This window comes from Microcaecilia unicolor, chromosome 6, assembly GCF_901765095.1.
Source record: "Microcaecilia unicolor chromosome 6, aMicUni1.1, whole genome shotgun sequence".
In the NCBI taxonomy this organism is placed as follows: domain Eukaryota; kingdom Metazoa; phylum Chordata; class Amphibia; order Gymnophiona; family Siphonopidae; genus Microcaecilia; species Microcaecilia unicolor.
The window spans coordinates 257,044,874-257,061,698 of NC_044036.1; the positions used below are offsets into that span (position 1 = coordinate 257,044,874).

Here is a 16,825-nt window from a genome sequence, read left to right on the forward strand (position 1 = left end):
CATCTGGTCATTTAGGGCACCTTTTTGTGCCTTAGTCGCTCTAAAAAACAGGTCTAAATCAAACCATTGAAGTTTTAGCCCTAGACGTTTTCGTTTTGTTCCATTAAGGCTAACACCTAAAGCCTGCCCCCAAAATGCCCCCTTGTGATTTGGATGCACTGCAGACAATTGCTTTGATAGGCGTCTGCAAAACAGGATTCAAAAATACCAATTTGGACATTTTGAAAAGAAGTATGTCCAAATGCTGCTTTATGAAGGGAGTAGGGGGGGTCATCTCTGATTCCTTCCAGTGGTCATCTGGTCATTTAGGGCACCTTTTTGTGCCTTAGTCACTCTAAAAAACAGGTCTAAATCAAACCATTGAAGTTTTAGCCCTAGACGTTTTCGTTTTGTTCCATTAAGGCTAACACCCAAAGCCTGCCCCCAAAATGCCCCCTTGTGATTTGGATGCACTGTACACGCACAGGCTCTTACGCACTTTTGTAAAAGGGCCCCTTAGTATTTTAGTGCAGCTAGGAGATACATACAGAAGAAAATTTCAGAGTGTTAATATTGGAAGATGTTGTCCAAAGAGTGGATGGATTTTAAATGAACTGGGAATGTACACTGAGTCTGAATGATGTTTTTAACATGTTATTGATATGTGGTTAAGAGGAATTTTTTTCTTTTCTTTTTTTAATTTCATCTTTGTTTGTGTTTTACATTAATGATTGTAAATTGCTTTTAATAGCTTGCTGTGCATGGAGGTATAAAAAGTGAATAAATCAATCAACCAAGATTTGTTATAAATGATTTGGTTAAAATGAAGGGTCACTGTACTGTATCACAACACCCAACAGTAAGACAAGACAGCAGGACAAATGTTCTACCACTATATATCAATCTACTATATAACCTCTGCTACGCTGTACTGTAACGTGTTCTGAAGCACTGGCTCTGAATACCAATGACTACATTTCTACTGAATAAGCCCTTTTAAATATATTTTAATGTCAAATACAGGAATAATAGACCTCTCTACAGCTTCACTGTATCTGCAGAAACTTTCATAATTCAGCATCAATATTTTATTCTTACGTTTATTAAAGCTTTAATAATTTAACATTTCTTAGATATAAGTTGAAAGGAATTGTACATTACTTTCTCTTTATTCAACCTGGGTCACCGTGTTATTTACTGAGTTCTAGGTTCAAGTGCCAACTAGTGAAGACTGTTTTTTTTGTGCGTGCGTGTGTGTTTGTTTTTAATTCTGTCTTTAGGGCTGCAGGCATAGGGAAAATCAGGTAATTTTCTTTTAAGTTGGTCTTTCTGTTTCTTCAAATCAAAAGTCAAGAATACCAGAACAAATGTTCTCCATTATCTCAGGCCTAGTTTCAACTGTGAAAATATCTGGGTACTGAAATGATGTGCACTGATTTGCATATGCAGTGTGATTCTTTAACAGAGTGCTTATCTCAATTGTATTCTATAAAGAAAAGTAGGCACCTACTTTTCTTTATAGAATACTAGTGCAGTAGCTGACAATGCATTTAAGGTGTGAGTACTTACACCAACCCTATAGGTGTACATGCCTGTGCCTAACTGTGAGTTGGAATACACTTAAATTATACTGTTCTATAAGTGATGCATATATGTAAGAACATAAGAACATAGTGTTACCATACTGGGACAGACCAAAGGTCAATTGAGTCCAGTATCCTTTTTCCAATAGTGACAAATCCAAGTCACAAACAGAACAGTAAAACAGATTTTATGCTGCTTTTCCTAGAAATAAGCATTGGATTTTCCCAAGTCATCTTAATAATGGCTTATGAACTTTTCTCTTAGGAAATTATACAAACCTTTTTTTAAACCTTGCTAAGCTAACTGCTTTTACCACATGTACTTGTGCACTTTGCCCATGCTCTGCCCAAACTCCACTGATGTGTATGCCCACCAGAAAATATATGCCTTCAAACTGTGGCATATACTCTTCCACTAATTGATATTCTATAAGAGATCATTTGCATGCATAAGTGGCCACGTCTAACTGACTAAATTATCAACATTTGCATGCTTTCTTGCTGGCTACAAATAGTCAGCTCCTTACAGAATTACTTAAGAAGACCATTCTATAACAAGGTGCCAACACTTAGGCATCATATTTGCACAGGTAGTTCACCTATTCTGTACGAACACTTATGCAAGTAAGTGTTCTTGTAGAATACTAGCGTAACTAGCATTGGCACACCTACATGTAGGTACACACATTTATGCCAGGTCTATGACTGATGTAAATGGGTGAGCTTAAACATGTAATCTGTAAGTAGCCTGTATATATATATATATATATATATATATATATATATATATATATATATATTGGCCACACCTATGGTATGCCTATGTCCCTCCCCTGTGAATGCCCCCCTTGCATTTACTCGCTAAGGAAGGAATTCCATAAACAGTGCTCAAAAATGGGCAGTAAATGCTATTCTGAAAAGTGCACAAACCCTTTCAGGCTTATTTTCGAAAGAGAAGGGCTCCCATCTTCCAACACAAATCGGGAGATGGGCGTCCTTCCCTCAGGGTTGCCCAAATCGGCATAATCGAAAGCCGATTTTGGGCGTCCTCAACTGCTTCCCGTCGCGGGACGACCAGTGTTCACGGGTACGTGTCGGCACCGTAGCGAAGGCAGGACTGGGGCGTGCTTAACACATGGGCATCTTCAGCCTATAATGGAAAAAAGAAGGGTGTCCCTGACGAGCACTTGGTCCATTTTTTCTTGCGACCAAGCTGTGAAAAGGTACCCGAACTGACCAGATGACCACCGGAGGGAATCGGGGATGACCTCCCCTTACTCCCCCAGCCAACCCCCTCCCACACAAAAAAAACTTTACAAATTTTTTTTACCAGCCTCAAATGTCATACCCAGCTCCATGACACCAGTATGCAGGTACCTGGAGCAGTTTTAGTGGGTGCAGTGCACTTAAGCCAGGCGGACCCAGGTCCATCCCCCCCTACCTGTTACACTTGTGGTGGTAAATGTGAGTCCTCCAAAACCCACCCGAAACCCACTGTACCCACATGTAGGTGCCCCCTTCACCCCTTAGGGCTATGGTAGTGGTGTACAGTTGTGGGTTTGGGGGTGTTTTTTGGGGGGAGGGGGCTCAGCACCCAAGGTAAGGGAGCTATGCACCTGGGAGCAATTTGTGAAGTCCACTGCAGTGCTCCCTAGGCTGCCCGGTTGGTGTCCTGGCATGTCAGGAGGACCAGTGCACTACGAATTCTGCCTCCTCCCATGACCAAAGGGCTTGGATTTGGTCGTTTTTGAGATGGGCGTCCTCAGTTTCCATTATGGCCGAAAACCAGGGACAACCATCTCTAAGGTCGACTATCTCAACATTTAGGTCGACCATCTCTAAGGTTGACATAACTGTTGAGATTTGGGCATCCCCAACCATATTATTGAAACGAAAGATGGATGCCCATCTTGTTTCGATAATACGGGTTTCCCCGTCCCTTCGCAGGGCCGTCCTGTGAGGACACCCTCATGAAAACTTGGGCGCCCCATTCGATTATGCCCCTCTTTATAGATTAGCCAATTCCTGCACCTAACTTTGGGGTCCTTTTACTAAGGTGCACTGAAAGTTTGCTTGCGGTAGTATAGGTGCGGGTTTTGGGCACATGCTGGTCCATTTTTCAGCGCGCCTGTAAAAAAGGCCTGTTTTAAAATTTTTTCCACAAGAGACACGCGATAGCTAGGCGGTAACTCCATTTTGACGCGTGTTGGGCATGCATAGACACTTATGCGGCTTAGTAAAATGACCCCTTTGGGTGTCAAGACTTACTTGCTGAATGCTGGCATCCAAGTTAGGCACACTTACCCAATATTCTATAACTATTGTAAGGAGGAGGTAGAGGGAAAGCAGAGAAGAGCTGACAGGGGCAATAAGCCAAGAAAGGAAGAGCACCCTCTGACGGGAAAAGGGGGTAGGAGACTTGCAAGAAAGGAAGAGAACTACAGAACCCAGCAGCACTTGCAAGGGAGGAGGGAACAAGAGAAACAGCACTACAACTCCCAGCAGGTAGTAAAGTCAGGAGGTGATTGGGAGATGGAGGATAATCAGGTGGAGGAGCAGCACCTGGGAGAGAGGGTGAGGGAAGACTCCATGGAGTGGGAGGAGATTGAACTAGGAGAGAAAAGTGAAAATGTCATGAAGGAGGCTGGTGTGGAGCAAATGGAGTTCTTTTGCTCAGGACAAAGGGAGATGGAAAAAGAAGAGACTGCAGAGAGAAGCCAGAGATTTGGGGCCGCTCAGTGACAATGCCTAGATGCGGTCTGGCTTCATGGAACTGTGGGAATTAATTACCTGAAGGAGGTCAGTCTGAACATTTGTGGGAGGTTGTCAGAGTGTTGGTGTCTGACAAGCGAGGGTGGTGAAAATGCCTCTATCTCCTAGGCAGTAAGAGAAAGGAGAAGAGGAATTGACTGAACCACAGGTTTATCCCAAGTCATTAACTAATTCTAAAACTGAACGGTTATGGATTTTTGAGTGTGGGAGAAGTGAAACAAGGTGCACAGAGACTAGCAGCTGTAATACAGCGGGCAGACTGGTTTCTCTGATACCGTTGGGGAAATAGTACTGTGAATAATCGCTTGTTACAAATAAGCAGAAGCAGTTCTCCTAAGGTGATGGATTAGCCCCAATTGTGTGGGTGAAAAAGGACAGCACGGAGAGGTGTCGAGGGGAGAGCGGACAGCACTGAGAGGTGTCGAGACAAGAGCGGACAGCACGAAGAGGTGCCAGCTGACACTATGTAGGTAACTGTTCAAAACACCCCTGACATACCTATGCTCCTCCTCTAGCCACACACCACTTTTGGGTTATGAGCTATAGGAATGCCCTCCCGCGGGAGGTGATGGAGATAAAAACGGTAATGGAATTCAAACATGCATGGGATAAACACAAAGGAATCCTGTTTAGAAGAAATGGTTCAGTGGAATCTTAGTAGAGATTGGGTGGCGACGCCGGTAATTGGAAACAAAACGGGAGCTGGGCAGACTTCTGCGGTACACGCCCTGACCATGACTGATTAAGGGATGGGCTGGAGTGTAAATTTAAGGGGTTTCGATGTTAGCTTCAGAACTTAGTACAAGAATAGTATTGAGCAGACTTCTACGGTCTGTGCCCTGAGAAAGGCAAGGACAAATCAAACTCGGGTATACATATAAAGTATCACATACCATGTAAAATGAGTTTATCTTGTTGGGCAGACTGGATGGACCATACAGGTCTTTATCTGCCGTCTTTTACTATGTTACAATGTTAGTTAAGTGCCCTGCTTTTCAGAACAGCATGCAGCCAGATGTGCATGCACATTTTAATGAGTTCCAATTAACATCAATAATTGGGTGCTAACAATTATTGATGGTTAAGAAACCGTTAACCAATTAATTTGTATGCACATCTCAGCAGCATGCCCAAATTTGGGAATCATCTTCCTAATTCTATAAAAGTCCCCAAAAATTGCACGCACAAATTTGGAGGTGTGTTTGCAAATTTTTTTTTTATATTGCAATTTAAACATTAATCCAGGGTATAAACACTTAGAAAGAAATATGAAAGTACAATAAAGAAACCAATACATATAAGGATATATTTAAATATTGTCCATGACATTGTGGGGAGGAATACAAGTGAAATTTAAGAAAATAAGATAACTATGTCAAATCATAACATTGATATCCTTATTATGCAAAAGAGCACGAGCAGAATAACACACTCCAGAAAAATACTAAATTACTGTGAATCAGGGATAACTGCCCTAACCAGAGAACCAGACATAGGTCTCTTGTTACTTAGAAAAGCCATTTTATAACACATTTACATGGATATTTCAAGAAAAAAAAAGAGCTCCCAACTGGATCACAGCTGGCTTGAGAAAAAGGAAATTCTTCCTTCTCCTTTGAGTCTCTTTAGTCAAATCAGGAAAAATCAGTGCTTTTTGTGTGCCGGTACACGCCGGTACAGCGTACTGGCAACTTTTTTGTGAGGTCCGGCTCACCTGCCCGCTCCCTTCCGTTCGTGCACCCGTGCTCCCTGCTTTGAAGTCTTTAATTTACCCAAAGTTGTGGCAAACCGGCAGTAAAAGCAGCAGGCAGGCACTGGTAGGCAGGCTCGCCTCGTCACTTCCCTTCCCTCTCAGCGCGTCTCGCCTTCCTCTGATGTAATTTCCTTTCCACGAGGGCAGGACGCACTGAGAGGGAAGGGAAGCGACGAGGAGGCGAGCCTACCTGCCAGTGCCTGCCTGCTGCCTTTACTGCCGGTTCGCCGCGACTTTGGGTAAATTAAAGATTTCAAGGCAGGGAGCACGGGTGCACGAACCGAAAGTCGAGGAGCTGAGGGAGGGCGGGGGGCTGGGGTTTGAATGAATCGCTGGATATGGAGGGGACGGGAGGGCAGGGGAGAGTGGAGAATTGCTGGACATGGAGGGGAGGGCAGGAGAGAGAGAGGAGAATCATTGGATATGGATGAGAGGGGAGGGGGGAAGAGAGGAGACATGCTGGACATGGATGGGAGGGGAGGCCAGTGAAGAGAGATTCGCTGGTCATGGATGGAAAGGGAGTGCAGGGGAGAGAGGAGAATCAGACATGGATGAGAGGGGAGGGAAGGGGAGAGAGAGAGGAGAATCGCTGGACATGGATGGAGGGGAGGGAAGATAGAAAGGAGATGCACATGGATGGGGGGGATGGCAGGGGAGAGAGGAGAAATGCTGGAAATGGATGGAGAGCACAGCAGGAGATAGAGGACAATTGCTGGACATGTATGGATGGAGGAGTTGGCGGGTCGAGAGGAGAAATGCTGGACTTGGATGGAGGAGAGGGGAGAGAGAATTATTGGTTTATGTGGATACAGGGGAGGGAAGAGAGAGGAGAAATGCTGGACATGGATGGAGGAGAGGAGAGAGGAGAAGTGCTGGACATGGATGGAGGGAAGGAAAGAAAAAAGAAGAAGATGCACATGGATGGAGATGAGGGAAAGGGAAGAGAGGAGAAAAACTGCACAAGGATGGAGAAAATAGGCAAAAGCTGGATCCACGTTATACCTTCTCCAGTCAATTCCACGGAGGAGGACCCAGCTTTTACTTATGGATGTAGGGCAAGAAATGAAGAAGAAAGTAGGAAAGTAAAGAAATAAATGGAAAGGAAGCCCTGGAAACGGAGTTAAGAGAACAGATAGAGCAGCAGAATCAGCGCCTGGGACAAATATGGATAGAAAAACAAAGTCACCAGACAACAAAGGTAGAAAAAAATCATTTTATTTTCATTTTAGTGTTTGGAATATGTCCAATTAGAGAATTTACATCTGCTGTCTTATTTTGTACTGGGTATACAAAAATTATTTATAATGAAAAAAATCACGTTATTTTTTTCTCCTAAACTAGTATAATATTTTCAATGATGTCTGTTTATATGCGCCATGGCTGGTATAAGGGGTGTGGCTAATGTGGGTGTGGCTATAATATGGGTGGGGTCATATGTGGTGACCCCACCCATAATGAGTACCAGCACTTTTTTTTCTACAAAAAAAAGCACTGGGAAGAATCCTAACTTGACAGCCCAAGAAAGGAACATCTCTTTTTTTCTGAAGAAAAGTTTAAACAACCATTCATGATCAGATGGCAAAAGCCAGTGAAGCTATCATAGTAGCCAGGGAAACAGCCTCAGAGTCCGAAGTCTCTAATAACTCTGATACATTTAGTAAATCAGTCTCAGAATCAGGGTCAAAGATCATAATCTGGACACCTTGTGCAGATTAAAATGATACTGTAGATAATAAGTGTGTATTAAAGGAGGCATTGATTCTTGTGGAACCAGGAGATTTTCTTTCAAGTAACGTCAAAACGAGTTTCTAGCTGAAACCAAAGGCAATTTGGGAAAATTTAATTAATCGTAAATTTGGAAATCTCACGAAGTTTTCCAGAAATTCCAATTTCCTTTTTAAAATAGAATTCTCCTTAACTAGAACCGTGGCCAAAACTTGAGAATTCTTAATTTCTTCCACATTATCTATCACCTTCTGTGCTATCAGAGTTAAATCTTTACGAGTCTGTTCAATATTGATGAAATTCATTTACACATTAGCATTCATAGTAGCAAACTGCCGTAAAGGGCCTTACCCAAGTCCGAAACTGCATTCCATATGGCCTCAAGTGTGAACGCCGAAAGTCTCTGGAGCTGTATCACCCCCACCGCAGAATCTCCACTCCCCGCGGTAACAAAAGTCTGGACAGACTCTGACGCAGATCCAACTCCTCTCGTCACTTCATCTGGGAAATGTTGACCCGGAGATGTATTTAACACCTCACTAATAGCACCGGAAGGCTTCCCTCTATCATTGAACTCCTCCAATGTATCACGTAGGGAATCTGATGAAAAGTCTCCAGAGCTCAAAACACCGGGTTGCAGCATGAGCGGGGGGAGGGGGATGTGCTTCAAATGTCTGAGGTGAGATTTCTGAGCCGAAGCCCAGTGCTGCCCCACCTGGTAGTGGTGTTTGGGTAAGTGGCATTCCTTAACCCAGTAGTTCTGGAGAAAACAGACCTGCTGCAAGTCACAAAAACATCCATCGGTCCTGACACAGATGTAGAGGGAGTTGGCAAGGGTTCTGAGGGAAAAACCCTCAACTTGCCCTTCTTCTTCACCATAACAACTGGTCCCAAAGACAGCACTGCTATTCTGCTGCCACCATCTTGGAACCTCCCCAGGCATGTCCACAATTTAATTGAATAATGAGCCAATTAGTGCCAATAATTGGCTTTTCAACAAGCAATTATTGGCGCTAATTGAAATAAGTTAGCATGTATGTGCCTAAATTCTGCACATGTCCCAGAAAAGGGGGCACAGAAATGAGAGGGTAATGGGCATTTCAGGTTGGAGCGTGGGCATGGATTCCAGTTATACATGCAATTATAGAATAAAGGGGTTCCACATGTAAGTTTACATTTGACTATTTGAACCATGTTTTCATGGCTTATGTAATAGCGCTTAAGTGGGGGATTTTTTGTGTCGATTTTATAGGCGTGATTTACTGAATTCACCCCCATATATAGAATCAGGGGGTAAGCTACTTCAGTTCATAACTATAGAATAGTGGTTAGGTGCATTACTGCTCTATACATGCATAACTGTACATTTACTCACATGAAAGGCAGTATTCTATAAACTTAAGCGTCCAAATGGCTCTTAATTTTAGGCACATTGGTATAGAATGAAGGGATTAATGTACTCATTATTAGTAAATAGGCAAAGTACACATACATAAATCTAGCCTGGAGCATGTTTGCTTTTGGAAGCTCAGCAGCATCAGCTCTGATTAGTATCTGGAAGGGGAGCTACCAGTGAAGACCTAGTGTTGAGGATTGCTGAAAGCCACAGAAAACCTAAGCAACATTTTGCCAAGAGAAGTATCTGGTGCTCTGTTGCTAACTTGCACACAGTAAAATCATCTGTCTCCCTACTACCTCACTTAAACCACAGCACACACTTTTCAAGTTCAATTTATTTTGATATACCGCAAATCAAGGCAGACTGTCTATGCGGTTTACAAAGTCAAAGTACTTAAGGGATAGCGTAAACAAAGATGGATTGAGCTACAGCAAAAAACAGTAGCAAAAGAAAAACACATAAAAAGGAAAAAAATGGTTACAATTTATATGACAGGTAAAAGTGCTGGGGAAAATGGAGAACTTAAATGTTGGGCTATTCTCCCCACATCCTAAACTATGTTTTCTCTTTGTTTAATATCTAAGTGAAAGATGGCATGCAGTTTCAACCTGATCCTTTAGGCTTCCAGTTGTTTGAACCAGGGCTGGGATCCTGGCATAAGATTTTTTTCCTATGTTATACATCCCCCCACTCCCCCCCCCCCCCCCCACACAACTTAATTTGATTCTAGTTCTCATAGCTTGAGTCATGAACTAGGATTCCCTCTGGAGCCCTGCACTTGTGGGCTTGATATATGGCCACTAGGGGTCATCATTGCACAATGACTATCCAGCTTATAATTCAAAAAGAAAAACGCCTATATTGCGACCCAAATCGGGAGATAGATGTTTATCTCACAAAAACGAATAAAGCGGTATAATCGAAAGCCGAATTTGGACGTTTTCAACTGCACTCCGTCGCGGATGCAGACAAAGTTGATGGGGGCGTGTCAAAGAGGAACTGGGGTGTGGTTATCGGGCGATCAGAGATGGGCGCCTTTCGCCGATAATGGAAGAAAAATATGCGTTTTTAGCAAGAATTTAGGGCACTTTTCCTGGACCCTGTTTTTCCACGAATAAGGCCCCAAAAAGTGCCCTAAATGACCAGATGACCACTGGAGGGAATACGGGATGACCTCCCCTGACTCCCCCAGTGGTCACAAACCCCCTCCCACCACAAAATATGCCGTTTCACAACTTTTTATTTTCACCCTCAAATGTCATACCCACCTCCCTGGCAGCAGTATGCAAGTCACTGGAGCAGTTATTAGGGGGTGCAGTGGACTTCAGGCAGGTGGACCCAGGCCCATCTCCCCCCACCTGTTACACTTGTGCTGGTACATGGGAGCCCTCCACACCGCCCCCCAAACCCACTGTGCTCACATGTAGGTGCCCCCTTCACCCCTTAGGGCTATAGTAATGGTGTAGACTTGTGGGCGGTGGGTTTTGAGGGGGATTTGGGGGGCTCAACACCCAAGGGAAGGGTGCTATGCACCTGGGAGCTCTTTTACCTTTTTTTTTGTTTTTGTAAAAGTGCCCCCTAGGGTGCCCCGTTGGTGTCCTGGCATGTGAGGGGGACCAGTGCACTACGACTCCTGGCCCCTCCCACGAACAAATGCCTTGGATTTATTCGTTTTTGAGCTGGGCGCTTTCATTTTCCATTATCACTGAAAAACAAAAACGCCCAGCTCACAAATTGTCGAATAAAACATGGACGTCAATTTTTTTTCGAAAATACGATTCGGTCCGCCCCTTCACGGACCCGTTCTCAGAGATAAACGCCCACGGAGATAGACGTTTTTGTTCAATTATGCCCCTCCACGACTCCCTCTCCCTACCAGGCACTTTGAACATTGCTTCCAGAGCACTCTTAGCTCTAATAGGCCCCAGAATTAGGATTGAATCAAAGTCCTTTTGTACAGCACTGTTACTCAGCCACTGGGCCTAAACTCTGTTTACATGCAAAATCTTTCCTGCTTTTCCACTTCTAATTGTCAAAAGCCTTGGCTATAACACAACACACCCTTTCCCTATTCTACTTCTGTGTGAGAACACCTTTCTCCTGACTTTTACTCTCCTCTCAGCTTTCATAGCATAACATGATTTCACCTTTTGAATTTTGCTTTCATATTGAATAGACTTCCTGAGCCCCCACGTCTTGCCCCATTCTTGACCATCTTTAAATCTAGATTGAAAGCCCACCTCTTTAACATTGCTTTTGACTCTCTATAACATTAGCAAAATTTGCCCTTTTCTCTCTGAGCACACCACCCGAACTCTCATCCACTCTCTCATTACCTCTCGCCTTGACTACTGCAACCTACTCCTCACTGGCCTCCCACTTTGCCATCTATCCCCCCTTCAGTCCGTTCAGAACTCTGCTGCACGTCTTATCTTCTGCCTGGACCGATATACTCATATCACCCCTCTCCTCAAGTCACTTCACTGGCTTCCGATCAGGTACTGCATACAGTTCAAGCTTCTCCTATTAACCTACAAATGCACCCGATCTGCAGCCCCTCCCTACCTCTCTACCCTCATCTCCCCTTACGTTCCCACCCATAGCCTCCGCTCTCAAGACCAACCCCTCCTTTCAGTACCCTTCTCCACCACCGCCAACTCCAGGCTCCGCCCTTTCTGCCTCGCCTCACCCCATGCCTGGAATAATCTCCCTGAGCCCATACACCAGGCCCCCTCCCTGCCCATCTTCAAAGCCTTGCTCCAAGCCCACCTATTCAATGTTGCCTTCGGCACCTAACCACCATACCTCTATTCAAGAAATCCAGACTGCCCCAACTTGACATTTCGCCCATTAGATTGTAAGCTCCTTGGAGCAGGGACCGTCCTTATTTGTTAAACTGTACAGCGCTGTGGAACCCTAGTAGCGCTCTAGAAATGTTAAGTAGTAGTAGTAGTAACCACTCGCCCCATCTACCCTCCTCTCCTCTTTCCTCTACACATTAATTGATTTGCTTGCTTTATTTTTGTCTATTAGATTGTAAGTTCTTTGAGCAGGGACTGTCTTTCTTCTATGTTTGTGCAGCGCTGCATACACTTTGTAGCGCTATAGAAATGCTAAATAGTAGTAGTAGTAGTAGTAGTAGTAATATTGAAGACACAGAATGCCCCTCATCAGGCTCTGACACCCTTTCTTCCTCAATATCCTGCAATTGGTAAATGACTCAAGGGGTTCTATAAAAACAGCACTTCAAAATATGTTTGCTTTGTAAGAAAAATATTAGATTCTGGGCAGTGCATTGCCTGAGCACCACCAGTAGTTCAAAATGAGTCAAAGCTCTCTTTGCCTTTAGCAATACAAGGTCCAGGTGCTTTTGTGAAAATATATTGATTGCAATCCAGAAAGTTGGTATATTAAGAACCTAATATAAACATTTCACACATCAATTTGATTTAATATACTGCAGATACCAAAAGTAGCTAAACGGTTTACTGTACATTAAAAATATATATATGGGGGTATGAAAGGAGATGACACAAAGGGAACATAGGTTACAATCAGTTACCATAAAAAGGAAGACTGGGGGAGGGGTCATTATATCTAAGATATATATAATATAAACATATTCCATTAGCCATCGGTTAGCTCTAAAGCTTCCTACATTTACCTTCCATTTCAGCCACAAGACCAGCAAGTAAACTCTGGCATCACAGAAACATGTAGTTTAACTCCTCAGTGCCTTAGAATTTTTTTTTAAGCATACATCTCATTTCATGCCTTGTACTATAACAAGAAACATGCTTGAGGCAGCATTTAAACACAGCCAGGTCGTGTGCTGACTGTGCTGCAGAGCTCCTTGTTTCTGCTTAAATGTTATCATCTTCCAAAACCAGAGACTGACACATGTGTTGAATTTCAAAATCTCACTGTTATAACCCTATGATGGCCCTATCAGAAATGCCTACAATACTAGCTTTATTTCCTATTATGTTTCAATAAGATTGCAGATTGGGCAGTGCCTAGCAGAGCCTCTGATTATGCAGGAAAATTGCTTTGGTTTTAAAATGTGTATTTTCTCCTCAGCTTTGAAAGAAAATAGTGCTCTGCTATCCCGAGGGGAACAGTTCAACACAGTTGGCTTGTAAATAGGTTGAGTTGCAGTGCTCCATTAATGCTTTAAGCCTGAAGACACCTCAAGGCAGTGGGGCTGGTATATGTCACTATATGCAGCACAAAAATATCAGTCCTACAGGTTCTACGGTGCTTAAGTGTCAGTGGAAGGTAAATGATACCTGGAATATCATCTGTCTCTTGCCTTGTCTCTATTACTCAATCAATGATAAATATGTCTGAGCATCCTCTATCCAAAATAGCAGCCAAGCTTATTCTGAACGTTAAGGATGCAATTCCATTTCATTTCACTTGAAAAACAAAACCAAAATAAACCATTTTTTTAAAATGTGTTCATTTTTCATTTCATTTTCAGGAATGATGTTGGCCAACATTCCTTTGAAAAACCCCAGCCACTTTATATAAGAAATTCGAACACCCCCTCCCTCTGGGCCTGCCAGCACCCCTCTCTGCCAGATATTTTACCTGATCTGTGGGGTCACCAAACTCTAGATATAGCAGAAATGATCTCTAGTTAATTCTGCCCTGCCAGGTCCCTCTTTCAAAATGGCACTTGGAGATTTTAAAACAAAATGGTGCTGGCCTCAGGGATGCACCATTTTGAAAGAGGAACCTGGCAGGGCATGGAAAGAATTTCAGATAATCAGAGGTATTTTGTTTTGGATAATGGGACATATGTTCTGTGTTACTAGGATTTTCTTGATGTATTACTGTGTTATATTAATTATTGTTCCTCGCTCACGGGCCTCAGTCTATGGGTGAACAATGAAGTTGTGTATTCATTAACCCACAGTTGGTTCAATAGCATACCTGAAAAAAAATGAGCTCACGCAAAATTGATTTAATGCATGTTAACCCATGTATTACAAAAACACACTTTCAAGATTGCATCATACATATGTGATTGGCACTGTGGCAATTTGCCCATTACCCTGTTTGTGATGCTAGTGTTCGCTTATAAGGGAGTGTAACCTGCAGGTGTGGCTCTAGTCATCTTGATGGGCAGATTGGATGGACCATGCATGATCTGGATATTCAGTGCCAGGGCCCAGATTAGGCCCATCATGAACCCACTGGTTTTCCTAACTTTCTCCTCAGTACACATACTTTGAAAATCCAAGAAAATCTGCAGAGAGAGGGAATATATACTATGCAGTGGAGGTGTCTGCTGAAAGTAGTCAGATTATAGTTTATTCTATGGGAACATCTAGATTTTGTATGTATTTTTTTTTCCTTTGAATAATGTTGTTTTCTATCTGCTTTTATTTTCCTAATGGATCCTCCTTTAAATGATTGGGGGCTTATAGGGAACTATACACCTTGGACATTTCCTTTGGGTTAGAATATTTATTCTTTTTCCTATTTCTTTCTTTCTGTTGGTGTATATTTCTTTGTTTCATGCTGTTAAGCTTGTAATATTTGAAAGCTTATAAATAAAAATGTTTAAAAAAGAAGAAAATCTGCAGAGAAAAAAAATACTTACATAGTGGCCCTTTTACTACGCTGCATTAAAAAGCGGCCCACTCTGCTTTTAGCACATGGATTTCCCATGTGCTGAGGCCACTTTTAGCGTGGCAGTAAAATGGCTGCAATTTTGTGTTGTTGTTTTTTTTTCCATTAATGCCCATTAATTTCCATTAGCACAGGAGCCCTTACCGCCACCTCTTTGGTAGGCAGTAAGGGCACCCGCACTAATTGGAAGCACACAGTGATTTGCCGATTAGCAAAGGGCATATTTACTCTCTGCCCCCAAACAGGCATTACCACACGGGAACTGCTAGCACGGCTTGATAAAAGAGGCCCTTTATCTCTTGCTTCTGAAACACACTTACACCTCCCCCCCACCCCGATATTTAGCCAGTGACGGACAGCATTTTTTGTCCACTGCCAGCACTAAAACTAGAAATTCAATGCCGGGCTTCAGCATTGAATATCCTTTATTTTAAATAAAGCTGTCTAGTGCATGACTGGTTAAGTTAATATTCAGGCTTAACTGGCAATGGGTTAGCAAATAAAGATAGGAAAGCTATTTATGCGGTCTTATTTATCTGCTGCACCTGGTCAGTTATAACTGAATATTGTGACGTAACTAGACTCCGCCCCTGGAACACACCCAGAACTTACTTTGAATATTGGCCAGTTAGATTATAAGGTCTTTTGGGCAGGATCACATTCCACTTGAATACATGTCACTACTGTACAGCACTGTAATGTCCTGTGAAAGTCTATAGGATGCTGCCACTTCCCTTTAAGAATGCTCCCTCACAGTGTCAGAACTACCTTAAAACCCATAGTCCTGCCAAAGGGGGAAGTGACATGGGAGGGGTGGAGCCAGGAGGGCATGGACCAGGAAGTATAAAAGCCCAGGAAACATCTATCTTAAGGAGGCCTAGAGGGAAGCAGTGACGCTCCACTGCATATGACTCCACTACCTACCTATGTATGAACTGCAACCAGTACAGTCAGGTAGGCCAAGTTTGACTTAGAACCTTGCAATTTGTTATCTTTGACCAAGACAGTCACAGGCCAGCCTCACTGAACTGCTAAGAACTGTACTGGTAATTCTAGGGAGCCCGGCCAGAGCCTAGCAGAGTATGTTGTGTTCTGTGGCCCTTATATGACCACATGAGTTTGGTGTTCACTTTTCTTTCTCACCTGTGAACTGAAGAGGACCTCTGCCTGATACCTTCAATAAAACCTTAAACCCACCTAGTGGTTCCAGCTTATCCTGACTCCAGGGCCCACCCTCATTCACGTTACCACATGCTCTAAAAATGATAGGCCTGATATTCAGTTAAAAATTGAGGAGTAAACATTCAGCCGACAACTAGATGCCAGTATTACTGCCGGATATTCAATGCCGGGTCTTATGCTGAAATCTTTTGTAGTGAAAATATGAAGCTTGGTGATGTATAATTATTGGAGAAAATCCACTGCTTATTTCTAGGATATGCAGCATAAAATGTATTGTACTGTTTTGGGATCTTGCCAGGTACCTGTGACTTGGATTGGCCACTGTTAGAAACAGGTTGCTGGGCTTGATGGACCTTTTGTCTGTCCCAGTATAGCAAAACTTAAGTTTAAACAAGTGTTTTGAAGTTACAAAATAAAAGATAATTGGGAAAAATTTCAGATCAATGACATTTGCTGAGCTTACTCTATAAACCTAGTGCTTTCTTTAGGGATACTTTGCTCCCTTTTCTGATAGATCTGACAATAAAAATATTATTGATGTAGTTTGGGGATAAGCTGTTTAAAGTTTTATAAGTTTAGGACTTCCATTTATTTGCCTACATTTGTGAGACTAATTTATGAGCTTAGTGTTGAAAATAAGTGCTAAGCTCCTAACTTCTTTTCCCCACCCTAAATACAACTCCTATTGCCACCCACTTTTTATGCTCCTAAATTTAGGAGTTTAGTGAAATTTTGAGTATAAATTTAGACACTCAACCCAAGGAGGTTTAATTGACAGGAGATGGCGGGAGT

General features: G+C 42.8%; 1 protein-coding gene across 1 annotated transcript in view; it reads right to left on the reverse strand.

The window, feature by feature from the left end:
- Positions 1–16,825, reverse strand: part of ASTN2 (astrotactin 2) — a 1,362,231-nt gene that overhangs the window by 1,027,204 nt on the left and 318,202 nt on the right. The gene's annotated exons all lie outside the window — the stretch shown is intronic.